This window comes from Fukomys damarensis, unplaced genomic scaffold, assembly GCF_012274545.1.
Source record: "Fukomys damarensis isolate Sample0158 unplaced genomic scaffold, DMR_v1.0_HiC HiC_scaffold_13, whole genome shotgun sequence".
NCBI lineage: Eukaryota > Metazoa > Chordata > Mammalia > Rodentia > Bathyergidae > Fukomys > Fukomys damarensis.
The window spans coordinates 8,410,897-8,434,808 of record NW_022900925.1 but is presented as its reverse complement, the minus strand read 5'-3'; the positions used below and the strand labels follow the sequence as shown (position 1 = coordinate 8,434,808).

Genomic DNA, 23,912 nt, shown 5'->3' with positions numbered 1-23,912 from the left:
TAGAGAGGTTAGGTAATTTGCCCAAGGTCTCCATGTTAGGGCAGGGATTCAAACCACACTGGTGGATGTGAGGATACAAAGTCTAAAAACTACACTATATTTATCTTGGAATGCAATAGGGAAAAAATATTAGTTGATATCCCAAATTGCTATACTTTATCAGTGTATACTTATACTTATACTTTTATCAGTGTATACTTATACTTTGAAAGAGAGCGTATCAGTGGGGTAATACAGAATATCTATCAACCAAACTCTTTAATAGCTTCCTAGAATATTTATCTGTAAGAGTATCAAGCTATATTTTGAATTAAGATTCAAGTCAGGGCCTGACTTTGATCCCCAGTACCAAAAAAAAGATTCAAGTCAGGGGTTAGGGATTCAGCTCAGTGGTTCCACTGGCTGCCTTGCAAGCACAAGGTCTTGAGTTTGATCCCCAGTACAAAAAATTAGAGGTGGAACCATTCCTGATATTTGAACTCCAAGCTATAACTATGGAGATAGGGATATCAGGACCTAGAGGGTTGGAAAGACTGTTGAGGTAGAATCTGGCTTCCCCCGTGTGGTAGCAGGGAAAAGGATGAATGTGGTCCCTGTAAACTGAATATCAAAATCCTCAATCCACATGGGTGGGTGACTAGAAAGTCAAAACATAGGACATCCATGAGGGTTTCTGCATGAAGATAACAATATCTACTCTGGCTACTTTATCAAAAGGATTTTTAATTTTTTTTAACTTACATTGTGCCTTTATTCTTTATACTTTTGTTAGTACCTATTAATTTCATAAAATACTTGATTTCACTGAATATAATATACTTTGGTCATACCCACTTACCCTCATTTCCTTCCTCAAAAGGGGATTAAAAAAAAGATATTGGGACCTTAAGATAGAAGGAGCTAACAATACAACAGAACAATAGTAGAATCAGCACTGCAGTGGCTCTTGCCTTGGGTCACACGGGATGTCAAATCACGTGGGACAATCACAGTTTTTGCTGAGCCCTGACAAAAAGCCAAGCACCCTCAGTCCTCTTCTGGGGAGAAGGGCTTATCATCTCTGAGCAGCTGACATGTCACTCTGGCCACTTCTAGCACAACATCTTAGAAGACAGAAGCCAGGTCACCAGTGGAATCCTTATGACTAAAGGGGCTGAAAAGTGGACTTTCTAACTTTCCAACCTCTGTAATTTTGGAAAGAAAGTTAGGAAGGAGTTTACATGAATGAGGCAAGACCCAATCAAAACTATCTTCCTGGAAGTGGGGGAACATAGGGGAAAGGAAATAAGGGAAAAGGAAAAAAAAATACGAGAAAACGAAAACATGGCAATAAAGTATCTGTAAATAGGGAAGGGAGGAGGGGTGAAGGGAGAGCAGGGATATGGGGAAAAAATGAGAACCAAGACCTGTCATGTAAGGTACAAGATCCCAATGATGAATGTAACTGTACTGTATACCTAAAATGTACCAATAAGTTCCATACAACTGTGGAAAAAACAAACAAACAAACAAAACCAAAACCTATCTTCCTTCCAAACACCACGGTGTGGGCCTGTAATTTCAGCTACTCAGAAGGCCAAGGCAGGAGCATAGCAAATTTGAGGCCAGCATGGGCAATTTACCAAGATCCTGCCTTGTAATAAAATAAAAAGGGCTGGGGGAGCATCTCAGTGGTGGAGTGCTTGCCTAACATGTCAGGCCCTGGGTTTCATCCCCAGTACCACACACAAAAACCAAACAAAAAACTACTGGCCAGAGATGATGTTGGCATTACACAACATAGACTGCTTGTGTGGGACAGCAGGAGAGCAGGGTGTTGGGAGAGGACAGGGGTAGGGGTCGTTTTATGTGCCTCAGCTGAAAGAAGTGCTACCAGAGGAAACTCAGGCCTCACTGATGCCAGTGCTGGAAGCAGTGTTCCAGGAAAGGGAACTCCCTCACCGTGACATGGTACGAGCACCTTCTGGCTCTGGTCAGGATGAATGTGCCTTTGTGGCCTGGACTCCCCAAGTACCTCTTTCTCTACTCCTTTGTCTCCAGGGGTCCGTGTCCTTGCTTTCAATGAGCCATTTTTCAATGGGCCTGCACTCCTCTTACATCACTGACCTAATTTTGTCTTGTATTTAAGAGGTATTTATACACTTGAATTATCTCTGCCCACTTGGGGCATAGATCTGAATGACTTCTGTGTTCTTCCCAGCAACTAGTATAGCACCTTGTACTCTAAATATCTTTAATGAATGAAGAATGAGTGAATGATTACATACTCTCCAACATATCATTTGGCAATTACCAATGGTTGTGAGGAAAAGGACTACCAGGTAGTCAGCCAATCCATTTGAAATTTATTTAATCCAAATTTTAAATCTTTAAAAATGTTCGCAATTCTGAGCCTTGCTCTACTTATGCTATGGGCTTCTCATTAGATTATAAGATTATGAACATATCTTTTACACCTGTATTACCCCATAATGCCTATATGCTCAAAGAATGCCTGTTGCCAAAGTTTAAATGTTATCTGTAGCATGAGGATGGGCCTTGAACTTTGTGGCACTAAGTGCAATATTGTGATTCATAATAAGAAATATATTATCTGGTCATGATCCATTTTCCTGTCAGTGGATCTTAACACATTCCCACTGTCCCATCAGGAAGCTTGTACCACCCAACGGGAGTGTCCCATCAGCCTGAAAGGACAGTCATGCATGTACCACTGGTGGTTCAGAGCCACCTCACAGTGAGATGTAGGAATTAAGGTCCCAACGTGTTAAGCCTTTCAAATCCACAAAGTTATGCTTTTTGTCTGCTTATGAGATGATGGATAGCTGGATGCTCCTGGACAGCAACAGGATGAAAGCTGGTCGTCAGGAGAGCCAACCATCTTTAGAGGGTTGGAAATTTCACCCCCACCCCATGGCCTAAGGAGGGAGGAGGACAGAGTGGCTGAAGGTTGAGTTGTTCCTCAGTGGCCAATTGTTTAAACACGTCTACATAATGCAGCCTCCATAAAAACCTAAAGCAAGAGCTCCTGGAGAGCTCTTGGGTTGTGGTTGCTGAACTTATGGAGATGCTGGGAGGGTGGCACACCCGGCATGTTGTGCCAAATGACGCACAATGGAGAGAAGTTCCATGCTCTTGTCCACCTACCTTGCCACTCTCTCCCATCTGGATGTATACTTTAACAATAAGTGGGTAAAGGTGTGGGAGAAGTGGGAAGTGCAGGGGAGGAGAAATAAGGGAAAAGAAAAAAAAAGAGAAAATGAAAAAATGGAAATAAAGTTTTTGTAAATAGGGAAGGGAGGAGGGGGTGAAGGGAGGGCAGGAGTATGGGGAAAAAATGAGAACCAAGACTTGTCATGTAAAGGTACAAGATCCCAATGATGAATGTAACTGTACTGTATACCTAAAATGTACCAATAAACTCAATGAGAGGAAAAAAAAATTAAGTGGGTAAATATAATTAAAGTGGATCCCTGAGTACAAATCCTGGAACTCTCAATTTATGGTCAGTCAGTCAGAAGTTTTGCTCAGGTTGCTATAACAAAAGACCTTACACTAGGTAATTCATGTATAATAGAAATTTGTTTCTTACAGTTCAGGAGGCTGGGAAGTTCAAGATCATGGCAACCACAGATATAGGGTCTGTAAGGCCTGGCTCTGTCTTAGACAAAGTATCTTACTGCTAGGTTTTCCTGCAGTGGAAGAGGGCAAGGATGGTTATTTCAACCTACTTTTTTATTAATAGGGGCACTACTTCCATTTACAAAGGAGTAACTGCATGATTTAAACAATTTCTAAAGCCTCTTCCTCCCAATAGCACCGCAATAGAAATCTGGTTTACACAAGTATTGGAGGAACACAAAAATGCAGGCAATAGCAGTCTCGGCAGTGGGGCCATCTTGTGGCACTGAAACCTTAATCTACAGATCTAACTCTAGGTATACAATATTAGAATTGAATTAAATTGCAGGACATTCAGTTGGTACCACCAAAAAAAATGGGAAAACCCCACACCGAGTATCAGAAGGGTTGAGAGTGATGGGAATAGAGTAGGAGAAAAACAGATGGATTTTCCCCCCAATCTCAAACTAAGCATGTAGGCTATAATTTCTATAGACATATTTGAATAGGTGAATAAAGATAACAGGCATTAGATCAGATTTATTCTGCAAGAGATCTAAGAGGAGATAAAGAACAAGAAATTTTTTTCCAGCTAGAACCACAGGGAGTGTCAAAGAGAAGAAAAAGAAGGTTCCTGCTAAGTCCGAACCCCTTAAGAAAAAGTGAAGAATATTCATAGAGCTGAAGGAAAGCACCTGAGAAACAAGTCTGCCCAAAAGATGCTGTGAAAGACAAGGAGGAAGCTCATCTATGAAGAAGCCAGGCACTATCATACGAGTACAGATAGACATAAAGAACTGAGATTCGAATGGCTAGGATGGCGAGGAAAACTAGCAACCTCTATGTACCTGCAGAATCCAAACTAGAGTTTGTCATCCGGACAGAGGTATCAATCATCTGAGCCCAAAGGTCTGCAAGGAGTTGCAGCTTCTTCATCTTTGCCAGATCTTCAATGGAACTTCTGTTAAATTCAACGAGTTTAATCTGAGAATTGTGGGACCATATATTGCATGGGGTACCCAAACCTGAAGTCATTAGACAAACTAATCTGCAATCATAGCTATGGCAAAATCAATATGAGGTGAATCATCTTGACAGATAACTCATTTTTTGCTTGATCGATTGGTAAATACAGCATGGTCTGCATGGAGGATTTGATTCATGAGATCTGATTCTTTTGTAACATGCTCCAAAGAGGCAAATAATTTCATGTGGCCCTTCACATTATCTTCTCCATGAGGAAGAATGAAGAAATAGAACACCCATTTTGTGGAAGGTGGAGATGCTGGATATAAGGAAGACCAAGTCAACAGGCTTATTAATCTACCATGGTACTTTTATGATTGGGTCAGTTAATAAAAAGTGGCACCCTCACCCCCCCCAAAGAAAAAGAGGAAGACAGGCATGAAAGAGCTATAGCTCTGTAACAATGAAGAGAAACAAAAAGGAACCATCAGTGAAAGAGCGAGTTCCTCAAATTTCTGGAAGACAAGATGGCAGGCATGACAGGCTGGGCATGGTAGCACACATCTGTCATCCCAGCACGTGGGAGGCTGAGGCAGGAGATTGCCAGGTGTTCCGAGGCCAGCCTGGACTACATAGTGAGTTCAAGACCAGCCTGAACTATATAGTGAGATCCTGTCTCAAAAAAAGCAAAAAAAAAAAAAAAAGTAAGCATGTGAAGGCTGACTACTAAACTGAGGAGAAAGCTGTGGCCTACAAAACATGTGAGGAGCAGCCAGAAGTGAAGGGAACACCAACCTGGCCAAGCAAAACCCCTCAGAGGCTCCAGAGGAGAGAAGAAAGAAAGTCAGAGATGAGCCAAAGCTGGAATTTACTGAAGATCTTTACATAGACCCAAGTATTTTCTGTCTTAAAATTTTTTTTTCTCTAAAGAAATTGAACAAACTGTATCATCACTGCAGTTGCTAGGGTAGGCCAATGCAGGGTCCCAGCACAGAGGCCTACAGTGGGGGTCTCAGGGTGGCAAGTGAGAGCAGTGAGGCTTTTCAGTCAACCAGAGCAGTTTGTTCAGAGACAGAATCCTATTAGGCTTTCTACTTAAATGGGAACTTGCTCCCCAGATCCATCCAAGACATAAGCAGGACACAGAATATACAAATAAACAGATACCTTGGGGTATTTCTGCTGAATTTTCCTATGTGAAAATTCAACAAGTGCATTAAAATCAAACAAAAGAAAAAAAATGCAACTATGAATACCCAAAGTCAAAGTTATATAAGATGGAAAATGTAATAGCAGCATACCACTTGATTCAGCAGAAAATGGTTATTTATAGTCATAATTCTATTCAGACTGGAATGAGAGGCCCGAGAGTTAAAAATCCAGGTCTCCAGGAAGAAAAGGAAATCCAGGTCATAAAATAAAATAAAGGCAACTAGGAACTCTAGGAAATACAAAAAGAAGTATATAATTTTTTGGTATAATTAGGTAGCAACTTGGAACAAGCAGTCAATGGGCCACTAGAAGACTAGACTGGTTTTTAGGTAAAAGAGTGGGGTAGAAGTTGGAAGATATTAGGAGTATATATCTGTATTTTTTTGATACCGGGATCAAACTCAGGACTTTGTACTTGCAAGAGAGGCACAGTGCCACTGAGTTAAATCCCCAGCACCTAGGAGTATGTATGTGTATGTATGTGTGTGTGTGTGTGTGTGGGCCACTAGAAGACTAGACTGGTTTTTAGGTAAAAGAGTGGGGTAGAAGTTGGAAGATATTAGGAGTATATATCTGTATTTTTTTGATACCGGGATCAAACTCAGGACTTTGTACTTGCAAGAGAGGCACAGTGCCACTGAGTTAAATCCCCAGCACCTAGGAGTATGTATGTGTATGTATGTGTGTGTGTGTGTGTGTGTATATATAAAAAGGTGGCACTGGTTTAAGCCAATGATTTAAGAAAAATAATAAATTTGAATATTCTCCTTTGATTAACAATGGGATTATGACAGGAATTATATAGAAGGAAATGCAATCCACTATAGTCTTGCTTTTTCAGTGTACAATATTCATGTGGACATAACATCAAAGGTGTTTAATTCAGCTTTCTACTTCTGGAATCAACTTTAAAATTATAATATAGAAATCTTGATTGTGGGCAAAATGGAATGCAAACACTACTGATAGCTGATAGAAGTGAAAAGCAGAGAGAAAGAGAGATGAGAGGAGGGAGAAGAAAGGTGAGGCAATTGTGCTATCTTTAATCAATGGAACAGAACACAAAGTTTAAGCACGTTACTTGAAGTTACAAGAAAAATATACAGACACAGTAAAACAATTACATGGGACAGCAGAGAGGTATGTATAAAATATGTGCAATACTCTAAACAGCTACAACAGGACATCACTAGGTAATGTCTAAAGTTGAGAAGTCAAAGGTAAAGTGCATAAACATAGTCAGACCTCCATATCCGAGGCTTCTATATCTGTGCATTCAATCAAGGATTGGAAACATTTGGAGAAAAAATTGTAATTAAACTGAATACACAGACTTCTTTCTTTCATCTTCCTTACCCCCAGCCCACTACAGTACTAGGGATTGAAACAGGGCCTTTGCACTGAGCTACATCCCCAGCTCTTTATCCTTTTTGGGACAAGGTCTCAATAAATTGCCTAGGCTAGTCTTAGACTTTTTGTTTGTTTGTTTGTTACCGGGATCGAACTTGGGACCTTGTGCTTTCAAGGCAGGTGGTGGCACCGCTGAGCTAAATCCCGGGCCCTCTTAGACTTTCAATTGTCCTACATCCGCCTCCCAGAGGTGGAATTACAGGTCCACTCCACCACATCCACCTTCAGACTTTTCTTTTTTTTGGGTTGTTTTGAGACAGAGTCTCGCCAAGTAGTTGAGACTGCTCTGGAACTCACTATGTAGCCCAGGCTGGTCTCGAACTTACAGTGATCCTTCTGCCTCAGCCTCCTGAGTGCTGGGATTACAGGTGCGCGCCACCACACTCAGCTCAGACTTTTTTTGAGACAGGGTCTTGCTATATAGTCCAGGCTGGCCTAGAACTCAAAGCTATGCTCCTGCCTCTGTCTTCTGAGTGTTGAGATTATAGATATGGGTCACCACCAAACTTGGCTTAGACTTTTTATTTTGTTCTCATTATTCCCTAAACCAGGGGTGGCAAACCTATGGCATGAATGTTTTCTTTTAAAACAAAGATACTAATGTATGAGTTGTTTTTCCTAAACTAAAACCTCAGTATTTGGATTTAATTGCAGTAGATTACAGGTGCGTACCACCACACTCAGCTCAGACTTTTTTTGAGACAGGGTCTTGCTATATAGTCCAGGCTGGCCTAGAACTCAAAGCTATGCTCCTGCCTCTGTCTTCTGAGTGTTGAGATTATAGATATGGGTCACCACCAAACTTGGCTTAGACTTTTTATTTTGTTCTCATTATTCCCTAAACCAGGGGTGGCAAACCTATGGCATGAATGTTTTCTTTTAAAACAAAGATACTAATGTATGAGTTGTTTTTCCTAAACTAAAACCTCAGTATTTGGATTTAATTGCAGTATTGGCACTTTGAGATAAACAAATGGGTTTTGGGCTGCAGTCTGAGCACCTGTCTCTAAAGGGTTCGCCATCATTGCTTTAAACAACAGACTGTAACAGCTATTTACAAGCATTGACATTGTATTAGGTATAAGCAATCCAGAGATGACATATTTAGGAGGGTGTCTGTAAATTCTATGCAAATACTATGCCATATTATAGAAGAGAGTTGGACATCTGCAGTGTGGTACCCTCAAGAGCTTCTGGAGCCAATATGTACATTATTTAATAAGCCACAAGTAATAGAAAAAGAAAAGCCAAAAATGAACTAAAGTGATTGACTCTAGGGATCAGGACAGTATATAGGAGGGATGGGGCAGTGGACTGGATGGTTTTTGTTTTGTTTTGAACTGTGTATATGTATTATTTCTTTAAAGAGATTTAAAAAAATATGTTTACTATGAATTCTGCACTTTTTGGCTCACAACTGCTAAGAAATTGTTGACATATACGACTAGATATACTTATTTTCTTTTAGTACAATTTCAGTCATTATGTTTCCCAGACATGGGCCAGCAAAACAAAGAACCTAGGTAGAAGAGTACCCAGATGGCATCCCTCAGGGCATGACATAAAGGGTAAGGGAAGTGTAGACTCTGGGTTACTGTTCATCTTGCAGAGTTCTACCCTGAGTCATTACACAGAGGAAGGAAGACCTTCCCCAGGATTGCTGCCAGAATTAATGCCTTGGGTCTTACCAGACTTCTATGGTCCTGCTGGACAGAATAAGTAAAATGTCTTATATTTTCCTTTTGAAAGCACTAGGAACAGCTCAAAAATTTGCACAGTAGAATGAAAGAGAAGCTGTCACTGAGTTCCTTAGGACTCACAGCTTGAAAGGAAAGAGGAGGCCCCAGGGGGCCTGAGGACCAAGCTGAGCAAGGAGACTGAGCACTTCCACAGCCCAGGGGGTGGGACCAGAGCTCTTAAAGCCACAGATCTTCTCTGTGGGCACAGAGACCCTCACAGCAGGGAGCCATTCACACCAGTCACCCTTGGAGACTGCTATTTATGCTAAAGAAATTTATCCCACTCCATTGTATGCTTCTTGTCCAGAGTTCTCTTGGATCCCTTGTTTACGGCCTTAGTCTTATATTGTGAACAGTGCAATGGACAGGCCATTTAAGAGGGCAGAGATGGCTAATGATGGGTCTGTTAGCACTGCAGTCAGTGTTTCCTTTGTGAACCAAACCCAATTTGGGTGCATTTGCTTTAAAAAAAAAAAAAGCAGAAACCCTCATTTGAAGTTGAAGAAATGCTCTGTTCCATTCTTTTTTCAAGGAAAGACCCATTGAAAAAAAACCAAGAACTTTATATATTTGTGGGTGGTTGAAATATGAAGCCAATTATTAAAGGTGTAGGTGCAAATACTGCAGTGGTAGCTTCCCAAGATTGGGAAGACCTTAAAAATAAGAAAGATGCTAATTTTTAATCTTGCAAAAAGTTAAGGGGAAGCCCCTTCTGAAATGTTTTCTTTTGAGGCAGAACTTAAACATATGCCTTGCTTTCATGAATTCTGTGAGCCAAATCCTTTGAGTTGACAGATCAATTATTCCTTCTAAAAGCTAATGAACTAATAACCCTTGGAAATTTTCCTTCTCTGTGTTTATAACAGGGAAAAAAAGCCTTAGAGGGAAAAAAAATCAATTAAAGACTACATGGCAATAAAAAACAATTAAATTCATTATAGCTTTTTAAAGAGAGCTGTACTTTGTTCAAGAGCTATGATTTTTAAATTAAAAACACATCAAATAACCCTGTATTTTATAAACATCAAATATACTTAAACATATTTTAACCTTATATTGTGTCCAATCAAGGGAAAAGAGCTAAGAGCAGGGGGAGAAGGACACGGATGCTGGAAAAGGCAATCAATCAATAGGAATGCTGGGACTCTAAGCCTATCTCTGTGTAAGGACTGGGACAGGCCCTTGGGGAACCAGACAGAAGAAAGGGACATATATATAGAGCCCTGGTGGTGGGTGCTGTATTCCAGCAGGCTGCGCTGGACTCTACCCGAATGACACATTTTGCTGACGGAATGGGTGGGTAGGAGGAGTTGGCAGATACTACAATACTCCAGACTGCCTATTCAACACAAGTGGAACAACAGAGCAGGTGGCAGAATGAAAATGCATGTGTGCCCTGAGTTGAGCTCTGATCCCAAAAGTGAGGTGATGCTCACTGGATGAACAAGGCATGGGGGGACAGAGGTGTAGGTCGTACATCATGGACCCTATATGGTGGTCAGGGATTTTTTTTTTTTTAATTTTGGTACTGGGGATCGAACTCAGAACCTTGCTCTTGAGAGGCAGGTGGAGTACCACAAAGCTAAATCCTCAGGGATTTTTAACTGATGGGAAAACTGAAACAATGGGCAGTTCAGTCAACATCTTGCTGAGGGTCAAAAGACATTCCACACAGGTTTAAGGAAAGGTTTTTGGCTTTTTTTCAATGAACAAAGAGTGTTGTGGTTCAACTACTAGCTGATGACCACCGTTCTCCTTCCTTCTGGTGGTGCCGTTCTTGGGAAATAAAGCAAAGTATCATCTTCAGTTGAGTGCACGGTTTATTTTCCACATCATTCTCAGCTATAGAGAAGGATGCCCAGAAAATGTCATGTTTATTCCAGGGGAAGTCAAAGCTGTCCACTCTGGAGCTCCTTGTGCCCAATGTGACATGTTCAAAGAAAGGAGAACTTAGGAGTCCAGAGAACTGCATGGCAATCACAGCTTCCACTGTTATTAAGCCTCAGCTGCTGTAACTGTAGCATGCAGATAACTGTAATTATATCACAAGTCATGAATAGGAAATACAATAACTCTGTGTTAATTACTTTTCCCATGTTGCTGGGACAAAATACCTGACACCCAAAGTTAAAGGGGAAGGGGTTTATTTGGTTTATAGTTCATAGAGGTTTCAGTCCATAACTGGCTGGCTCCAAGGCAGGGAACACAGAGGAGAAACAACATGGAGCACACAAGGTAGCAAAGGCAACTAGAGAGTTTAACAGCCTCTTCCTGCCTATTTTATCTCTTCCAGACTACCCAGATTAGGGCAGTGCTAAGGCACTCACTCCTGTGCAGTCATTTAGTAATCACACGCCCTTAATCCCAGCATCACACATCCCAGATTCAGCCACCTCTGACTAAGTGGGGTTCTCAGGGAACATCTAGACCCAAACTGTAACAAACACTGATACACCAGACCATGTGTATGGGTTTATGATTTGCCCAAGAGGGCCGGGGATTTAGCTCATTGGTGCTGCTGCCTGCCTTGCAAGTGCAAGGTCCCAAGTTTGATCCCTGGCGCACACACACACACACACACACACACACACACACAAACCCCAAAAAACAGATTTGCCTGATTCAACTGTGCACCAGTAAAGAACCTAAAGCCAGGGTCCAATTCAGGGGTGTTGACCTTCATAGTTGCATGAGGGGCCCATACTTAGAAAGGTCCGTAGTTGGCTTAATGCTATACTATTGTTATCTTGGTAGTCTTAATAATTCCTAAACAAGGGGGTTTTGCTTTTTCACTTTGCAGTGGGCCAAACTGATTATATCGTCAGACCTGGACAAAAGTACATAGTTCAGTGAGAGAAATCTAGGAAGAGGATGTCCCTCATGACAACTTCCAATGGAGCTAGAAATTTGCAGTGGACACGATTTTTTTTAGCTGAAAATGTCTGAACCTATTTCTTGTATTTGAGGAGTAGTTTGCTATATGAATCTAGGTTGGAGGCAGAACAAATCTGGGGTTTCCCTGCCTTTCTGCCAGCTGCTGGCTAGCCAGGTCAGAGCTATGACCTTACAGCATGTGATGCTTAGAAGTAAGATAATTCATTTTGCTGCATTCTGGCAACAGATCAATTCTCCAGGGACATCCACAGTGGCAGGTACGGCCTCTGGTATTCAGCACTAGCTGTGCTACACAGGAGGGTATGGGGCATCTAGCAGTTGCAGCAATGAGATACTCCCCAGAGGACCTGTGGTAGGGTTGTGGTGATGATTCTAGCTACCTTTGGTTCTTCTCTTTCTACCCTGATCATCCAGGCTTCTCAATGTTTCATTTAAAAAAAAAACATTCAATATCCTTTTATAAGCTGGGCGTTGTGGCACACACTTACAACCCTAGCACTCCAGAGGCTGAGGCAGGAGGATTGTTGTGAGTTCAAGGCCAGGCTGGTCTACATAGTGAGTTCAAGTTCAGCCTGCCCTATGAAGCAAGACCCTGTCTCAAAACACATACACACAGGGGCTGGGGATTTAGCTCAGGGGCACTGAGCCTGCCTTGCAAGTGCAAGGTCCTGAGTTTAATCTACAGTACTGCAAAACAAAACAAAAAAACGCGCACGCGCACACACACACATACATACACACACACAAATCAAAATACTTTTACTAATTCCCTCTGCACTTAAGCTGTCAGAGATGGTTTGTGCTGCTCACATAGGTAAGAGCTTTTCTTGACAAAGAGCTGAATTCTGCTATGGAGTTATTACCCTAGGAATCGCTCAGCTGACAGTAAATAGGTCTTGTGTCCTGAGGAAGGCACACTGCTGGTCTTGGAATTGGACTCAGCTCTCCTGCACTTCAACACAGAAAAGGGTCTACAATCCCTCCGAACTAGGGATCCTTCAAGGTAATTCAGGATCTTCAAATATAGATTCTACTAATAACCAGAGCGTGTGCCGGCACAAAGTCTTAATCATGGGTAAAAAAAACTTGGAGGTTGTTCAGCTCCTACCGATACCATTCAGGGTCAATGATCACCTTAGTTAGGGCCTGTAAGGATATTCCCAACGGTCATCGAATTGTCAAAGCTTAAATTTGGGGAAATTCCATATCACTTATGGCCAGAATATGAAATATCACTCCTTCAGAGTAAGTAATTATGATAGTGGCTGATCCCTAATGGGCTTCTTATTCCAAGGGAATCCATATAGCTGTGCACAGTGTGACATGTTCAAGGCATGATAGGGTTAAGATATTCTAGGATTTAGAAAATCAGGGACCCCTGCCTCTAAAGATAGATTCCACATACATTTTATGAGCACAAGAAAACAAAGGCAATCAGGGTGCCAAACAGTGATGCTGCTTCTGGTATCTGAATCAAGATGCTCCAGGAAATTTTCTCTTCTTTAACAGTCACGCTCTACTGATGGCAACAATATTCTTCATTTTTCCAAGGTCTGGGAGAGGAGAGAGTTCAGAAAAACTAGTTTTCTAATACTGGCGCTGAACTCCTAGATCAAACAAAAATCACTTAATCTTTGGCACTACATCCCTATTTCTACAATGTCACATGGCTGGCTAGCTGATTTTCCAGCCAGTGGATGAGGGACATAGAATCCAGGACAGAGCTATTAGCCTATAAGCACAGAAAGACCCAATTGTGAAGAACTTCCTAGAAAACCCAGAACGAAGCCCATGTGACCTCATCTAAATAGCAGCAGCCCGGACTGTGCATGCTGGGGCAGAAAAGCTGCAGAATGGAGTGGGGAAGACACAGAGACATTTGGAGTTTCATTTAAGAGACCGCCAAGACAGTCACAAGATTGGGGTCTGACTGCAACTCACAGGGCATCAGCATTTAATGCCACAGGAAGGCATAAGACTTCATCAGTCAAGCAAACAGCAACCAGGACAGAGATGGCCAGGGGCTGCTGATTATCACAGATCAGGAGAACTGACACGATGAGACGATGAGGCAGCTGTCATTTCTTTGGGATGGAAGAGGTCGAATTCTGGAAACCAATATGATGGAGGGGAGCCAGAGGCCTCAGAGGGTCCAGGCAAACAACAGCCACGGTTGATTTACCGGACAGTAGATATGGAGGGATGGTTACAGCTGGTCACAGCCAAGAGAAAGGCAAAGGTTTGTGGGACCCTGCCCAGTGGGGGGCAGAGGGCAGAGGTGCAGATACCCTGGGAGGTCCCACCAGCTTCAAAGGGAATGCAGAGATGGGCAGGGAGAAACAGAGGGAGCGCCCCTCTGTATGCTTTCTAGAATGAGTAAAGGACTCATACCCAGGGCTTTATTTGAATTTATCACCTCTTATTAGTGCCTTTTGAAATGCGAATTAGCTGATTAAGCACTGCTCACAGCTTTCCAACTGTTCTTTATTCTTCAGCATTCAGCAACTTTGTTCTAAATAGGGTAGGCCACAGTAGCCCACCAGGGGGAAATTATTCTCAGGGTTACAAGAACAGCGATCACTGCAAAATTGTGCCCTGAGGTGGATGGAACCAAGTTGAGGGTGAGGCTGCACCTGAAGCCAGGCTTTGGCCACCTCCAGTTTACATACAAAGCCTGAGCTCGGGACACTTGTTTACCTCTGGTGTTAGCCTGGTGTCCCAACACTGGGACTGGAGAACCCCACTAACTCTTCTGCCTCCATCATGTTTTTTGTTTACGATCGATCTTTATTTTCTGAAAGGCTCATTAGTTCTAGGTCCCTTGGGACTGTCCGTGCACTGGCTGCAGTGCTGTTTGGGACGCGGGTGCACATGTATGAACAACAAGGGCTGGCCTCTGGCAGAGCCGCGCTCGCACTTGCTCCTGCCTCCAGTTTGGCAACACGACACAAAGGCGGTCTGGCTTGTATACACTTTCCAGGCTGAGCCCCTATTCAGAGGGGGCTGCAGCTTTCGAGTAATGGGCCCCCTACAGACAAAGCCAGCAAGTTTCTTAATTAAGTCTAAGTGAAAGACAGATCCCGCTTACATCTTCAGAGAACCTTCCTTCAGAACTTCAAAAACACCCTAGACTGCCTATCAAATCCGGCACAAATAACTAGTGAACAATTTTTCCTCTTTTTAAATATAGAAAGCTAGGCCCCCGGCGCCAACTCTTCAGCCCCCTCTCACTTTCCCTGCAATTTTAGACATGCCTCTGGTTTATAAAACAGGAAACAAAGGGACTTCTTGTGTGTCAGAGAAGCCCTCAGAGGGTCTGCATTTCATTCTGGCCTTCCCCAAAGCGCTGTGCTGTCTAAAGAGCTCTTTAACTGGTTTAGTCTCATTAACATTTCTCAGAGGTATCAAAGGATATGCTAAGAACCCAGCACCCAGACATATATCACATAAGGACAAATCCTAGTAAGGAATGATATTAAAAATTTAATTATTAGTCAATTGCCTTTTTGGATATGTGATTTTTCACTTCCCTCTCTGCCCTCCCCCTGCAGCCGTCTTCCACTCTAGCCACAGAAACCCTCTCTCAGACAGGCTTTCTGTTTTCTGGGCTTTGCTGTAATAATGTTCTTTGCAAACAGAAACCAATTATTCTGTAGCAGTAAGTCACCAGGAGTATGAATTGCTTTAATTTTTCCCCTTTTAGCAGCTGCCCAGGGTGGGTTGTGAGGTGGCTGCAATAATGAAGCTGGAATGAATACCAAAGCAGTACTGAGGCCGGGTGTCCTGTGGGGAAAATGATGTTCAGAAATAAAAGTGTGTTTTTGTGTTGAGCAGCTAATCAATGAGTTAAGACATTCCCCAAAATGCTTTTTCTGCTTTTTGCTCTGAATTTGCATTGCCAGTGCTGCTTTCCCCAATGAGTCTTGTGCACCTGACTAGCTTATAAAAATGTCACCTTACTGTTAAAGTGCTAAACACGCCCTGTTTCTCCTTGCCTGTTCTCTCTCCCTCCCCCTTTTCCTTTTTCCTTCTACAATTCTTTGCTTTTTCATTAGAAATGCCCAGCAACGTCTGGCAGACAAAGACATTGCTAACAAAGTGTATGGAAAGGAAAAAAAACATAAAAAGGAAAAAAGTGCAGAGGAATTCTTCATTCACTGATCTCTAGAATACATTAATATCTGAAACTGTTGGCACAGCCTAAAATACTTGGGCAGCTAACAATGCAAGCAATGATTCGAAGTCTGGGATCTTCAAATAAACCCCAAGTGCTGTCATGGCCACCAGGAAGGAGAATAATGGTGATATTAGCTGACCTTCATCTTGTTGTTTCTTCAGACCTGACTGCTGGACCTCTGTTTGCTTGTTACTAGGATTTCTTGGCTAAAAAATTTTAGCATTTCCCAGGCAATACAAGAGCCAGTTTATTAGGTAAATAAACCAGGCCTTAAGCAGCCTTTTCTTAAGCTCCATAATGGGAACTGGGCAAAGGGGGAAGGAGCGCTGAGTTGGGGGTGGGTAGGGAGCTCATCATTTTCTCCTCACCCCAAACACCAATGAACAATGAGGACGGAGTTTACAGATTAGCAAATCAATGTGCTGGCTTTGGTTAGCTAGGCCAACATCATCCACCAAGGAAGATGGATTGGGTTCACTCATAAAAGGAAGCACTGAAAATAGTGGCTTTTTTCTTCTGGAAATCTGGATCTCCCATATTGTTTCACTTATCCTGAGTTTACAAGTAACTTGAAAACCGTCTTATAACACATTCAAAAGGAGCTAATGGTATTGTGTTTCATTCATCTGTCATAATTACTTAAATGCTCTGTTAGATTTCCCTCACCTTAAGATGTCCCTAACTAGGGATGACACAAGCCCCTCCTGATGATGTCACAAGCTCCCCCAATCCCTAGCCCCTACATCACTCAATCCCCACCCCAGCTCCTATAAATCCCACCCCAGTCCCACAAGATGTGCTCCCTCTCAGCCATACGGCTCTCTCTCCTTTGTTCAGAGACAGCACGGCAGACCCTCCCCATAATAAAGGCTTGATATGGTCCTGGTCTGGTTCTGGTTTTCAGCTCTTTTTACCTAACACTCTTATGTTATCCAAACCACTCTCTAGTGACGATCTTAATAATGTTAATAAACTCAGTAATGCAGAATCAGGTCATTTTTTCAGAGGATACACAGGGTTTCCTGGCTGTCTAGATTGTAACTGGTAATGATTGTGTATGTGTGTTTACTGTCTCTCTTCCCTCCCATAGGGCAATACAAGCTCCCTGAGGGCAAAGACCTCTGCTGTAACCTCCCTCACTCAGTGTAGCACTGAGCATCCAAGACATACTTGCCAAGGGAGATGATGATAGCTTTTGGTTATCTTTGGAAAAATGCATCACGTCTTGAAAAGCTTTGGCTGACACACCCAAAGGGATACAAGATAAAAATGAGATACAACACAGTTCTTCTTCCATATTCACAAGGGGCTGGTTCAAGGGACCCCCTTCCCCCAACAAGGATACTGAAATTCATATACTCAAGACCCTCACATATGCAGAGTATTTTCCTATAACATACATACATCTTCCCACGTACTTTATTTCTAGTGGTGCTGTGAACTGAACTCAGGGCCCGAGCTATACCCCTCTGTCCTTCCATATACTTTAGATCATTGCTAGACTATTATATAATATCTAATATTATGGGCATTTACATAAATATAATATATGGTTTAGAGAATGACAAGAAAAAATGTGCATATGCTCAGTACAGATACAATTTGTTTTTTGAGTACTTTAGTTGGTTGAATCTGTGCATGAGAACCCATGGGTATAGCGTATAGATTGTACTTCCTAAAGAGGGATATTTCTTTGCTAACAAACGTGAGTCACAGTTTCCCATGGTTCCCGATTTTCAAATTATAATATATCATAATGAATGCTAGAAATGTTTACTCTTGCTTCAAGTAGGGGGTCATGTAAATAGATATATGAACACATTTTCAAAAATTAAAAGTCACAGTCATTTTGTTGGAAAATATGCAAAGATACAGACCAAGTGTCAGGTAAGTCCCAGCTGGGTCTAGTAGCATACACTTGTGGTTTCAGTACTCTCAGAAGCTATGGCGGATTATGAATTTAAGCCAAGCTTGGGGACCTCAGAAAGACCCTGTTTCAAAATTTTAAAAAAGAGCTGGAGATGTAGATCAGTGTGAAGGCTCTGTGCTGCTAAATAATTAAATAAACAGGAGAAGCATAAGCAGCAGAAGCCTCAAGCCCTGTGGTAAGACGGGATCCCAAGAAAAGACAATTCATGTAAATAAAGCATATGCACATGGAGGAAAAAACCCTGGGAAGATAAACCTACAACGGTACTAGCCATTTCAATAAGCTTTCTGTAAAAAGACAATTTATTAGTAAATGAGCCAAATCTCTGCTTCAAGAGTTTTGATAAATACATATAAATTACAATTATATTAATACATGAGGAATTCAAGGTGGCATCTCACATATACATATGCACAGAAAGCATACACACATAAATATCTGTCTCTAAATTACACCTAAAGCTATATAGCAACAAAGGACCGGCTGTCTGTGGCTATTTGCTTATTTATTTCTAGAGACAAAGTTGCTATGGGAATCTCAAGGAAGTTTTCTCTTACCTTGAAGCGACCAGGTTTCACATTTCTGGTTTTAAAGGAGATTATATTCAAGGATGCTCAATTACTTTGAATAGGTGTGACATTCCAGGCTGATGGGTATTCATACCTGTCAACAGCTGTGAATTAGCATTTCAAACCCTTCTAAAGTGACTTATGAACTTGTTCTGAGCCTTTGGCACCTTGCAGAAAAGCAAATGCTGAATGCTAGCTAGGGTGAAAACCCTTTCTTTTGGGAGTACAGTAGTAGCCAAAGGAATGTTAGAGATCCAGCTGCCAAACACAACTTCACACACCTATAGGTGTAAAATCCCCATGCCAGGAATTAGGAATATAAACACTACTTTAGATTTTTAAATGGGTACTTACAGGGGTGGTAAAATTATGGGGGGGGGCTTCAGTATGAAATGGGACATTTGAAATTGACTCATAAGGTTTTCCATCTTTGGTATCATTTTTATTTCTTTTCTTATTCTGTTAGGAAATTGTACATGTTACTTTAAACTCCTCCATTTTATACCTGACTTCCGGGTTCTTCCTAATTTAGGTTTCGTTTTCCCAACTTAAGTTTCGTTTTCCTCCCCGAGTTGAATTCTTCCCAGAAATGACGCCAACATCTGATAAGGGACTCCTGCAGGACTAAGACCTTATAAGGCAACGTGGCCTGCAATAGGTTAAAAAACAGCTAATTCCCCTAAAATTGCAAAACTCCCACCCAAGACCCTATAAATGAGCCAACACTCCTTCCCTTGGTACCCCGGCCTCCCTTTCTTCACCTCCCGGCCTTTGTGCCTTGCCTGACTCCCTTCAATAAAGATCTCCTGCCGGACCTCTCGGTGCGTGAGTGACCTGATTGGGAGGGGGCGCCCGAAGGGGCACGCGCGACCCCTTTCATTGGTGTCAGAAGCGGGATCTGGGATTGCCAGGTCCACGGGCTAAACGCCTGGGGACCGAAACCCAGATTCCAGGGCGCCCCTATTTGACCTCCGCCCGACGTCCGCGACCATTGTCCTCGTCACCATCTTTGCAGCCATCACTGACCTACTGATCTTCCGACCCACACCTTTTTGGGTAAGTTCCCCTTTCTGAGAAGTCCTCAGGGTAACGGGGACCCCAGACTCCAGACCACCCACAAGGACCATGTCCGGGACAAGGCCGGGGCCCAGGTCCTCTGTCCCTCATTTTGGGCAAACCAGGTTTGCCTCCGTTGAGTCCGGGACTTAGTTCACATAAACTCCTATCTCGCGTAAGGGACGCTTTCGCGGGAGACCGAATTTCAGCTTTCTAGACCGGGTCGAGAAAAAGAGGAGTTTTATCAGAACTCTTGGAGACGTCTGGTCTTCTGATAACCTCCTGTCCTGATGGTCATGGGCTCTGGTTCCTCTATACCCGCCGACTCTCCTTTGGGATGCTTACTCAGGAATTTGGAGGGTCTTGATTTAAAACCCAAAAGGCTAATTCGCTTGTCTACTCAAATTTGGCCCCAATATAAATTAGGCAATCAAAATGCCTGGCCGCCTAATGGCTTTGAATCGGGTCTAATTAGAGACCTTTACAACTTATGTGAGCAACAAGGAAAATGGTCGGACATCCCATATGTCCAAGGCTTTTCCTATCTTGCTAATCAGCCCTCTCTTTGTTCCGCCGCCAAAACTGCTCCAATACTTCCGCTGACCCAAGGTTTTTCCACCCCCAACCTCCCTTCTTCTGACTGCCCCACTCAACCAGACCTGGCAGATGATCCTCCCCCATACCGGACGGCAAAAAACCCACTAACCCCTCCTCCTACACCATCCAACTCCTCCCCTCCTCCGGAATCTCCTACCCCTCCCATTTCTTCTGACTCACCGACCACCCCACACTATGCTCCACCTCTCACTCACTCCAAGACACACAAGGGCCACACCCTTGCACGAAGTAGCCGGAGCTGAAGGCATTGTCCGCGTTCATACTCCTTTTCCTATGTCTGAACTAGCTCTCATTCAGGCCAGACTTGGTTCTTTTACAGCCGATCCAACAATCTTTATAAAACAATTTCAAATTTTGACTCAGTCTTATCAACTAACTTACCATGATCTTTTTGTAGTTTTAACCAATGCCTTAATTCCCGAGGAAAATAGAAGAGTGCTGGATCAGGCTGGTGCACATGCAGACCAAGAACATTTAACCAACAATCACCACCCGGCAGGTGCTGCTGCAGTCCCTGATCAGGACCCAGAATGGGACTACAACACAGAGGTGAGAATTGAAGCTTGAAACAGGTACATTAATTGTCTCCTTCATGGGCTCCGCGGAGCTGCCATGAAGTCCATTAATTATGAAAAGCTCAATGAGATCATACAGGATAAAAATGAAAATCCATCCGCCTTTTTACAAAGGCTGACTGATGGCCTTCGTTAACATACCAAACTAGACCCTGAATCTGTGGATGGCCAGAGATTAATTATGATGCATTTCTTTTCTCAGAGCTACCCCGACATTAGACTTAAACTAAAGAAGCTTGACCGAGGGCCCTTGACCCCTCCGGCGGAGGTCCTGGCTACAGCATTCAAGGCCTACCATGGCCAAGATGACCTTAAAGCTACAAAAAAATATCAATTATTAACACAGGCTCTTAATTCGACCAGTCCACCTGTGCCACAGGGAAGGAAAACCCTACAAAAGGGCTCCCAACCACCAGGCCCCTGTTAGAGGTGTAATCAGGAAGGCCACTGGGCAAAGGACTGTCCTAATCCCAAGGTGCCAACTAAGCCCTGTCCCAAATGTTACCAGAGGGGACATTGGGGTATAGACTGTCCCTTGGCATCCAATCGTCATTCGATCGTCAGGCCCACAGCTCCCCAACCTGAGGACCTGATAGGTCTAGCGACAACTGAGGGACTATGAAGAGGCCCTGGCACACCTGGCCCAACGCGGATCACCGCCCAGGAGCCCAGGGTAACCTTAACTGTGGCAGGTAGCACCATTTCTTTCTTATTGGATACTGGTGCCAGCTTCTCTGCATTACGAGAATACTGGGGGCCTACCTCCCTTTCTCAGACTTCTATTGTTGGGGTAGAAGGCCAATTACAGCGCCCTCTCCAGACTCCCTTACCGTCATGCACAAATGGCAATTTTCCATTTCTTCATTCATTCCTAGTTCTCCCATCCTGCCCGGTCCCTTTATTGGGCTGCGATATTTTATCCCAAATTGGAACATCCATTCATTTTTCTATGCCGAGCCCTTCCAACACTCCGACAGCTTCCTTCTGCCTGGTATTATCCCAAGCCCTCCAATCTCCATCTTCCCAATCAGCCCCTCTCTTGTTAATCCTCAAGTGTGGGATATTCACTCTCCCTCAATAGCCAAATGTCCCCCTGTCAAAATTCTCCTTAAAAATCCCTCACAATTCCCTAGCTTGGCACAATATCCCCTCCCCCACTCTAGCTTAGAGGGACTAACTCCCATAATACATGATCTCTTACAAAAGGGACTCCTGAGACATGCCAACTCTCCCTTTAACACTCCCATTTTAGCAGTAAAAAAACCCAATGGGACATACGGATTAGTTCAGGACCTTAGGATCATTAATTCAGCTGTTGTTCCCATATATCCTATCGTGCCAAACCCATATACCCTCCTGTCTTCCATCCGATCTGATGCCACTTATTTTTCTGTTTTAGACCTCAAAGATGCATTCTTTTCTATCCCCTTACATAAAGACTCTCAAGATATTTTCGCATTCACCTGGACTGATCCCTTCACCAATGTGTCTACCCAACTTACCTGGACTGTCTTGCCTCAAGGTTTTAGAGATAGCCCTCACCTGTTTGGCCAAATTCTAGCACAAGATCTCTCTCTCCTCCATCTTAAAGATACACAATGTATCCAATATGTAGATGACCTCCTTCTCTGTGCACCTTCATTACCTACACTCCAGTAGGATACTTACACACTTTTAAACTTTATCTCCCAGAGGGGATATCGGGTGTCACCAACAAAAGTCCAACTTTTCAAACAACAAGTCACCTACCTAGGAATATCTCTAACACCTGGGTTCAAATCCATCACACTAGACAGAAAGCAAACTCTCCAAAATATCCCAGTCCCCACAACCCGAAGGGAACTTCTTTCCTTTCTGGGTATAGCTGGATATCTTCGATCCTGGATTCCCAACTATTCTCTTTTGGCAGCTCCCCTTTATGAAGCAGTTAAAGGAAACTCCCATGAACCCATAGAAACCCCTATAAGTGTCCCTTTTACTCGCCTCAAATCAATCTTATTAGGAGCCCCTGCTCTACATCTTCCAGACTTGTCACGCCCCTTTTATCTTTATGTGTCAGAAAACAAGGGATTTGCCCTCGGGGTTCTAGGACACCAATTAGGCCCCACTTTTGCACCTATAGCTTATTTATCCAAACAACTAGACCCAACCATTAAGGGATGGGCTCCTTGTTTGCAAAACCTGGCAGCCGCCTCACTCCTAGCCCCAGAATCAAAAAAACTCACTTTTGGATCTCCCATGGTAATACTTTCTCATCATTCCCTTTCAGATTTATTAAATTACAAACATCTACAGTACCTTCCACCTTGCAGGATCCTGTCCCTACAAACGGCCCTTCTACAAGACTCTTCCCTCACTTTTCAGCTCTGCCCACCCATCAACCCGTCCTCTCTATTACCAACCCCCAATGCTGATATGCCTATTCATAGCTGCTTAGAAATTCTTGAAGATCTCTCACCCCATGATTCCCACATAATAGAAGGTGCACTTTCCTCCCCCGAGCTAATTTGGTTTACAGATGGCAGTTCATTTTTCAAAAATCTCACCAGAAGAGCAGGATATGCCATAGTATCCCACTCTGAAGTCACAGAACAAGGGTCCTTACCCACCCAAACTACTAATCAACAAGCAGAGCTCATAGCCCTTACTCAAGCATTCATATTGGCCTCAGGAAAACGACTTACTGTATATACTGATTCCAAATATGCTTTCCATATACTTCTCTCACATGCAGTGATCTGGCAAGAAAGAGGATTTTACACCACAAAGGGCAACTCCATCCAAAATTCCAAGTTCATTATAGAACTCCTACAGGCATCCAGGTTACCATCAGCAATAGGAATTGTCCATTGTAAAGCCCATCAATCGAATTCATCAGAAATAACTAAGGCAAATAACAGGGCCGATCAGGCTGCAAAAGAGGCTGTCCTAAATTCACAGGACATCTCGAACTCTAACTCTATGCTGCCCCTGGCTCCACCAGACCCCTTAGATGACCCAAACACACCCCCTAAAGCCCCTTCCTTAACCAGAGATCAGCTTATCTACCTACATAGACTTTTCCATCCCGGCTCTAAGACCTTATTGGCCTTTTTGGAGCTCATAGCTTCTCTCTCTCCTTCAGATAAATTGTTCCTCCAAAAC

The 23,912-nt window shown here is 43.0% G+C and overlaps 1 protein-coding gene and 1 pseudogene across 3 annotated transcripts in view; one reads left to right on the top strand and one right to left on the bottom strand.

Annotated features, from left to right (window-relative positions):
* The window catches only part of Stx8 (syntaxin 8), a 278,115-nt gene that overhangs the window by 57,929 nt on the left and 196,274 nt on the right, over positions 1-23,912 (bottom strand). The window lies entirely within an intron of this gene.
* Positions 4,231-4,977, top strand: LOC109117748 (annotated as a pseudogene).